A 9,010-nucleotide genomic window follows, 5' to 3' on the forward strand; every position below is an offset into this window, starting at 1 on the left:
GCTGGGCAATAGCGTGAGACTTTGTCTCAAAACACACACACACACACACACACACACACACACACACACAGAGAAAGATGGGTCAACATAGCTGCTGGGGTGAAGATTGGGAGAGATGGGAAGCCTGCCAAGAGATAGTAAGAATTCTGTCCTGAGCGGCTCTGTCAGATCCACTGACAGGAGGGGGAATGGTTGAGGGCCTGACATTTTTGCCACCATCTTGGCCTGGACACTTGGTTCCCTGAAACATACCATGGTAACCCAGATGTGTAACTTGCTCCTTTTTTTCTGAATTCCACTTAAAAAAGAAGAAAAGGAATCTCTGGCTGGGTGTGATGGCTCACACCTCTAATCCCAACACTTTGGGAGGCCAAGGGTGAGTCAATCACTTGAGCCCAGGAGTTTGAGACCAGCTTGGGCAACATGGTGAAATCTCATCTCTACCAGAAAATAAAAGAAAAAAGAAAATTGTATGGACATGGTGGTGCATGCCTGTAGTCCCAGCTACTCAGGAGGCTGGGGTGGGAAGATAGCTTGATCCCAGTAGGTCAAGACTGCAGTGAGCTGTGATTGTGTGACTGCACTCCAGCCTGGGCAACAGAGTGAGACTCTGTCTCAGAAAAAAAAAAATTCCTTATATGTGCTACAACATGGATGAACCTTGGAAACAGTATACTAAGTGAAAGAAGCCAGTCGCAAAGTCTACCGTGACAGAAAGTAGGTTAGTGGTTGCCAGGGGCTGGGGACTGGGCAGATGGGGAGTGACTCCTAATGGGGATGAGGTGTCTTTTTAGAGTGATGAGATGTTCTGAAATTAGACAGTGGTAAAGGTTGTATAACTTTGTGAATACACTAAAAACCAATACATTGTAAAATTTAGAAGGGTAAATATTATGGTATGTGAAGTATATCTCGATAAGAAGGAAGTAACAAACTTCTGTGTTAGTAACAAAGTGTGTGGAAAGTTTGGGGTGATGGAGGGAACATTTTTTTTTTTTTTTTGAGATGGAGTCTTGCTCCGTTGTCTAGGCTGGAGTGGGCGCTTGATTGCTTCAGCCCAGGAGGTGAAGGCTGCAGTGAGCCATGATCACGCCACTGCACTCCAGCCTGGGTGACAGAGTGACCAAAAAAAAAAAAAGTTTTCCCCACTCTGTTACAAGTGAATAGCACTGTCCCAATGGTGGCTGCCATTCACTGCCATTGTTCTTCCAGACTGAGCTTCATGGAGACAGGGAAACAGGTCTGATTGTAAAAGTCAGTCCTTAGTACCTTGCAATGAGTTTAATAAATACTTGTGGGATGTATGGATGGGATTATTCAGAATCCTCTTGAAGTCCACCTTCCTTTCTCTCTCCCCCACCCAGGGGAGAGTTATGAGAAAGTAAAATTAGAGGGCCAGAAACTGCTAATGGGGTCAGCTGTGGAAGAAGTCTGGTGGAATAGACAAAGCCCTGGCTGGAACTGTTCTCGTCACTAAGGAGAGGGAGGCTAAGTGTTTTTGGCCAACCCCAGATTGGAGTAGATGTGGACCCGGGAGGGAGGAGGCAGAGATGACATTAAGGTTCCATGCCTGGGTCCCTCAATGGGCCTGGGCACAGCCGAGACAGGCACCCAGCCAGTCCCCATGGCTGTGACTACACCTAGAGATCTTATCGGAGGCATGGCTGTACATGGTACTGAGTCATGAGACCTGCGGCCTAGGAAACAGTTCCGCTGTTGAAACAGGCCCAGGGGAGGGTGTTGAGGTGGGTATCTCTGACTTGCTACCGGCACAGACATCATCGCCGCCCATACTTCCTGTCACCCTTGGGTCACCTTGATGGTCATCGCTCATCTCTGACTCTGTCACTCATTTGTCACCCTCACCATCATCCCTGCATCACAACCACTGCCCCTTACCCATGCTGTCACTTGACCCAGTTCCATGTTACCTTCTCTAGCATTGAGGCCATCCCTGCCCCGGCCCCATGTCCCAGCCTGTTGCTATCTGGACCAACCCTTCATCAGCCACCTCCAACACAACCTGTCACTTGCTAGTTCATTCCCATCTCTCCTGTCACCTTGAGTGTCCCCACCTGACCCTATCGCCTTATCACCTTTGCTGCCACAGCCCCAACATAGTCTCCCAGCTCTTACCACCTCAGTCCCCATCATCTCTGAGTCCTCTGGATTGTCACCACCCTTTCCCTGCCTCTTTGTTAGTCCACCACTACTGCCCCATCTCTGCCTCCTTCCCATCATCATCCACATCCTCTGATTTCAGGCTCCTCACTTAGGTTCCCTTGGTGTCTTTCCCCTTGACACACTCAACATATGCCCACATGTGAGTCTTTACCACTGCCTTTCCAGCCTCTGGCCTCCCCTGGGGTTCCCGACCTGGATTTGCCACACTTAGCTTTGCCATCTGCCCTGGCCAGCGATGCTTCATTTTGACCCCTAGGTGGGCTGGGCCTTGGGCCTAGGCACTTATTCTAGGGTATTGATGGAATACCAGGTAGAGGTCTTTTCCAGGAAGCCCTGAATCTTCTCTGCATATACTCATGACACCTGGCAGTTGCCTCTGCCCAGCCTGGCTCTAAAATCTCCATTTATGATGATGATGATTTCTCTTTTTAGAATTCCCCAATGTATCCCCCTTTTTTTTTTGAGGAGTCTCATTCTGTCCCCCAGGCTGGAGTGCAATGGTGCAATCTCAGCTCACTGCAACCTCCACCTCCGGGGTTCAAGTGTTCTTCTGCCTCAGCCTCCAGAATAGCTGGATTACAGACATGTGCCACCATGTCCTGCTATTATTTTTGTATTTTTAGTAGAGACTGGGTTTTACCATGTTGGCCAGGTTGGTATCGAACTCCTGGTCTCAGGTGATCTGCCCACCTTGGCCTCCCAAAGTTCTGAGGTTACAGGTGTGAGCCACCGTGCCTGACCCCATGTATCCCTATAATTCATCAATGACCCCTTATCCTGCTATGATAGCCCCCCAGTACCTTGACACTTAGCACTTATAACTAACCACCATTCATGTAACCATGTGTTTAAGGCTGCCTTGCCCACCAGGCAGGACTCTGTGGGAGGGCAGTAACTGTCCTGGTTACTGCCAGGTCCCCACAGTGCTGGCTTCCGGTAGGAAATCCATAAATGTGTGTTGAGTGAATAAATACCATTTACTAAGTCCTTAACGTGTGCTGGGCACTATGCTAAGTGCTTTATTAACTTGTTTCCTGTTTTATTTTTGATGTCCCTTTCTATTTTATGTACTTTTGAGCATTTCAAGGCTTTTTGGCACAAACACTTCTGACAAAACTCAAACAGAGAAGTGCATTTCCAGTTACTCATCAGAAAGTGAGGCCACTTAGAGAAAGGCAGTTACTCATGGAACAAGGAAAACACTTTCTTGTAATTAGAGCAAAGGGAATCTGCGCGTGTAATATCACCTCTCTATTTCATCTTTCTGTTCTCTAAGGGAGTTTCAGGAAACTGAGGGCTAAGATGATGCGACTCGGGGTGCCTGAAGAAGACCCCTTCTCACCTCTGGAAAGCAAAAACTAGATCCTCACCTCACACCATAAAATTGATGGATTCAAGAGGCAAATACAGGCAGGCACGGTGGCTCACACCTGTAATCCCAGAACTTCAGGAGGCCAAGGCAGGTGGATCACTTGAGATCAGAAATTCGATATCAGCCCGGCCAACATGACGAAACCCTGTCTGTACAAAAAATTTGAAAATTAGCCTGGGGTGGTGGCAGACGCCTGTAATCCCAGGTACTCTGGAGGCTGAGACATGAGAATTGCTTGAACCAGGGAGGCAGAGGTTGCAGTGAGCTAAGATTGAGTCACTGCACTCTAGCCTGGGCGACAAAGACTCCGTCTCAAAAAAAAAAAAAAAAAAAAAAGATAAATATATAAAGGATTAAAATAAACATGGATATTTTTTATATTCCTTGCCTCAGCTATTTCATTCCTGAGGCTGATCCTTGGGAAAGTAATTGCAGAGATAGACAAAGCCTTTGCCCAAAGATCATTCCAATGTCATATTTATGAATGAAAAAATGAAAAAAAGTTTAAAAGTTGGAAACAAACTACTCAGTGACAGAAGATAGTGAAGTATAGTTTGTCTCTTAGTTATTAAAATAATAGTTCTGAAGAGCTGATAATTATTCTATCATCATGGCATTAGCTGAAAAGGGCATTATACAAACAGGCTTATGTGGAATTAGTTTCAATTATGTCAATAGAACACTTAGAAAGATTAACGGATGAAAAGAAGTAAAAGCATTAATAGGCATTATGTTATTTCTGAATTGTGAGCCATTTGTTTTTACTTGTAGTTTTCACATTTTCTTTGGTGGGCAGTATTACATATAGAATAAAAGCTATGCAATGGGTGGGCACAGTGCCTTAAGCCTGGAATCCCAGCACTTTGGGAGACTGAGGTGTGCGGATCACCTGAGATCAGGAGTTTGAGACCAGCCTGGCCAACATGGTGAAATCCCATCTCTACTAAAAACACAAAAATTAGCCCGGCGTGGTGTCCAGCACCTGTAATCCCAGCTACTTGGGAGGTTGAGGCAGGAGAATCACTTGAACCCAGGAGAAGGAGGTTGCAGTGAGCCGAGATCGCACCATTGCATTCCAGCCTGGGTGACAAGCAAAACTCCGTCTCAAAAAAAAAAAAAAAAAAAAAAAAAAGCTATGCATTTTTTAAAAAGTGGCCGGGACTGGTAGCTCACATCTGTAATCCCAACACTTTGGGAGGCCAAGGTGTCTGTATCACCTAAGGTCAGGAGACTAGCCTGGCCAAAATGGTGAAACCTCATCTCTACTAAAAATACAAAAATTAGCTGAGCATGGTGACGTATGCTTCTTATCCCAGCTACTCAGGAGGCTGAGGCAGAAGAATCACTTGAACCCGGGAAGTGGAGGCTGAAGTGAGCCGGAATTGCATCACTGCAGTCCAGCCTGGGCAACAGAGCAAGACTCCAAACTTGCATTGTAGCTTCTTGTTTACTCACCAGCTTCCCTACATGCCTCGTAAGTCTTCCATGGCTGGGACTGGGACTTGTTCTCCGATGCACATCCAGCACCTAGCACTTGGGAGGGCTTCCATAGCTGAATAAATGAATAATAAATTAATGAATAAATGAAGTACTCTTGTAGGAACTGATTAACAGATTAACACTTTTTTTTCAAGACTGAGTTTTGCTCTTGTCGCCCAGGCTGGAGTGCAGTGGTGTGATCTCGGTTCACCACAACCTCCGCCTCCTGGGTTCAAGCGATTCTCCTGCCTCAACCTCCCAGGTAGCTATGATTACAGGCATCTGCCACCACACCCAGCTAATTTTTGTATTTTTAGTAGAGACAGGGTTTCACCATGTTGGCCAGGCTGGTCTCAAATTCCTGACCTCAGGTGATCCACACACCTCAGACTCTCAATGCTGGAGATACAGGTGTGAGTCAAGGCACCTAGCCGATTAACACTTCTTAAGATGCTAGCTGGACATTCAGAAAAAGATGTCCTAAAAGGATCCACACATTCTCCAAAGGAGGCTTGTCTTAGGATCTAAGAAATAGTGTAGATTTGATTGGCAGGAATTTGGGGGTGAATATATAGATAGGAATTGTGTGCGCTAAGGAGAGGGGACAGTGGGAATGGTCTACCCCATCTGTGTATTTTACCACTGACATTGTTTAACATTGCTGCCTATGGTGACAACAAGAAGCAGACTGACTTTTAGTCAGTTTTATTAAGTTCACTGCCAATGATGCATCCCCTATTGCCAACCCCTGGGGAGGATGGCACCCACTCCCACACCCCCGCTTAAGTATGCTACGAGTAAGGAACACTCATTACCAGGTGAGTTGGTTTGTTTTCCTTCCCTCAGCACTGAGCTGGGAAACATCCAACCTCCCAAAACTCTGCAGGGCAAGATCGTCTCTCTAGGACTGGAACCCACCTGCCTGTGACTCCTCTAGCACCCCCAACTCTCTGAGGGGATCCCTCTGAGTCTCCTCCCGGGAGGCTGTGGGAAGAAGCCTTCCTGCGCAGGGATGGGAGGCCTTCCCTTGCAGGGGATCTAGCCTGGGATCTAGTCTTGTTCCAGCTACGAACCCATCCTGAGGCCTTGGGCCGGCCCTTGGGGCCTTACTCTGCCTATCTATAAAGCTTGAGGAGTTTGGTGAACTGGGTCCCGAGGTCCTTCATGGACCCTCTCGAGTTGTGGAAGGGGTGTCAGCCATGGGGGTGGGTGGAAGGTGCCCCTCAAGCCCCCTCTTCCTGCTGTTCTCTCTGACCTGAGTGAGACATTCTACCACAGGGCACTGGCTGGGTTGGGTGTGTCAGCCCGCAGGATGGAAGGCAAGTCTGGACAGGTGGACAGTGGAGCCTCGGCCCTAGGGTGGGGTGTGCGTCCTGGAGAGCCAGGAGACAAGGGTGGATCCTAGGCAAAGTTCAGGGGTGGGAGAGGTGGCTCCAGCAGGCTGGCTGCCCTTACCTGGTGACTGTCTCCAGGAACTGCAGAGACAGAAGCTGGGCTGGGCTAGGTCCTGGCTCTGTGGTAGGGCTGGGGAGGGGCTGGAGGGTGGAGAACAGCCCCTTAGTGAGGTCACTTGTAGGGTGGGACCCCAGATCCCTTTCTGGGAAGGAAAGACAGTGTCATGAAAGCAGGAGCAATTCAGATTAGACTATAGGAAGGGCAGGCCAGGAACGGTGGCTCACGCCTGTAATCCCAGGACTTTGGGAGGCCGAGGCAAGTGGATCACTTGAGGTCAAGAGTTCCAGCCTGGCCAACGTGGTGAAACCCCCATCTCTACTAAAAATACAAAAATTAGCCTGGCATGGTGGCACACACCTGTAATCCCAGCTACTCAGGAGGCTGAGGAAGGAGAATCGCTTGAACTCGGAGAGGCAGAGGTTGCAGTGAGCCAAGATTGCACCACTGCACTCCAGCCTGGGCAACAGGCAACAGAGTGAGACTCCATCTCAAAAAAAAAAAAAAAAAAAAGAAAGGGCAGGTTAGCGAGTCCAGCTCGGCCATACAAATCTCCACCCAGGCGGTGCTGAAGGAATTGAGAAGCAGACACCCAGATAGAACAACGATGTGGGACTATCAGGGGGCCAGCAGCCTTCCGAGCTGAGGACCTCAGGGGCTGTCAGCATTTCGTGCTGAGGGCCTCGAGCAGACGCTGACCCACGTATTTATTCTCTCTGAACAGGTGATCATTATTAACAAACAGGTGTTCGGTATTTTCTCATAGAACAAAAATAAATTAGGAAGGCAGCTGGTGCCTGCTCACCACTGATCACAGACAAACTAAAGAGTATTCTCCACGAGGGAGCCACGGGGGCAGGGTCACATATCCCATACTCAAAGAATTGTTTTAACTGGTGTATGATATGCATATACTGTCTTGCCACTTTAGAATGCCCCAACCAGTTTTCCACTTGGTGGTGGGGGGCGGCTAGATTTTCCTTGCCATCGTTCTTCTTGGCAAATAATATATTTTATCATACACTCAGCATTTCTCAACAGCAGGTGATAGTGAATTAGGGAGAATGAGAGGTCTATTTGGGCTGCTTCTGAGGAGGAAGGGAAAAGCCATACCATTTAGCCCCTCCATGGGAGAAGCGGCTGTTTTGTTAGAAGGTAGGGGAGGAAAAGACAAAAAAATAAATAAATAAATAAAAAGCCTTCAAAAGAAAAAAAGAAGGGGCCCGGTGTGATGGCTCACCTCTATAATCCCAGCAATCTGGGAGGCTGAGGCAGGTGAATCATTTGAGGTCAGGAGTTCGAGACCATCCTGGCCAACATGGTGAAATCCTGTCTCTACCAAAAAAATATAAAAATTAGCTGGGCATGGTGGCATGTGCCTGTAATCCCAGCCACTTGGGAGGAGAATCGAGGCAGGAGAATCGATTGAGCCTGGGAGGCAGAGATTGCAGTGAGCTGAGATTGCGCCACTGCACTCCAGCCTGGGTGACAGAGCAAGACTCCATCACAAGAAAAAAAAAATGGAACACTTCACATATTTGCCTGTCATCCTTATGCAGGGACCCTGCTAATCTCCTCTGTATCGTTCCAATTTTAGTATATGTGCTGCTAAAGTGAGCGTGACACTAAGTCTTGAAGTGTGACTTGTGTTTGCCAGGAAGCGCTATGGGGGATGGCACAGGCACAGGGGGTGGTGTGCTGGAGCCACTCCAACAAGCTAGTGAGAGCCAAGTGTTACATTTTCTGGAATGTTGCAGGCTGCTTGTTAAACACTGCCACCACTAAAAATTAAATTATATAAACATAGAATTAACTAAATTGTTTTAAAAACAAAGGTAACATATAATCAAAACTCATCACTTCCTAATTATTACTACGTTTTACTATTACATGCTCTTCAAGGTATTTACATCTATTGTATCTTTAAGGTGGAGGTTCTGTATGATGATGTGCTCTGATTGTCCGTCCCACCTCCTTGTTCAGTGACAACACAGTGGTAGTTGGAAAAAGGCCATCCTGGGAGTATTTGCATCACTGAAATCGACAAACACTACAAATCAGGGCTTAATTGACTATTCTGTTGATTACATGGACCAGGGATTGACAAACTACAGCCTGCAGGCTAAATCCAGCCTGTGAGCTAAGAATGGCGTGTGTGTGTGTGTGTGGGTGTGTGGGTATGTGTAGAGACAGGTTTTGCTCTGTCACCCAGGCTGGAGTGCAGTGTCACGATCATGGCCCTCTGCAGCCTTGAACTCCTGGGCTTAAGTGATTCTCCTGCCTCAGCCTTCTAAGTATCTGGGACTACAGGTGTGTGCCACCATGCCTGGCTAATTTTTTTTTTTTTTTTTGTAGAGACAGGATCTCACTATGTTGCCCAGGTTGGTCTTGAACTTCTGGGCTCAAGGGGTCCTCCTGCCTCAGCCTCCCAAAGCCCTGGGATTACAGGCCTGAGCTACTGTGCCTGGCCTATGAATGACTTACTTGTTAAATTTGATAGTAACCAAGCATTTGTTCATAGTT

General features: G+C 47.5%; 1 non-coding gene across 1 annotated transcript; it reads right to left on the reverse strand.

Annotated features, from left to right (window-relative positions):
* Window positions 1–8,001: 8,001 nt before the first annotated feature.
* Window positions 8,002–8,108, reverse strand: LOC135277290 (U6 spliceosomal RNA). Its single transcript, XR_010344917.1, has one exon. It is a non-coding gene; the product is annotated as a U6 spliceosomal RNA (small nuclear RNA).
* Window positions 8,109–9,010: the final 902 nt, after the last annotated feature.

The sequence above is a fragment of the Aotus nancymaae genome, unplaced genomic scaffold (genome assembly GCF_030222135.1).
Source record: "Aotus nancymaae isolate 86718 unplaced genomic scaffold, 86718_ANA_hifiasm-v0.15.2.pri h1tg000003l, whole genome shotgun sequence".
In the NCBI taxonomy this organism is placed as follows: Eukaryota; Metazoa; Chordata; class Mammalia; order Primates; family Aotidae; genus Aotus; species Aotus nancymaae.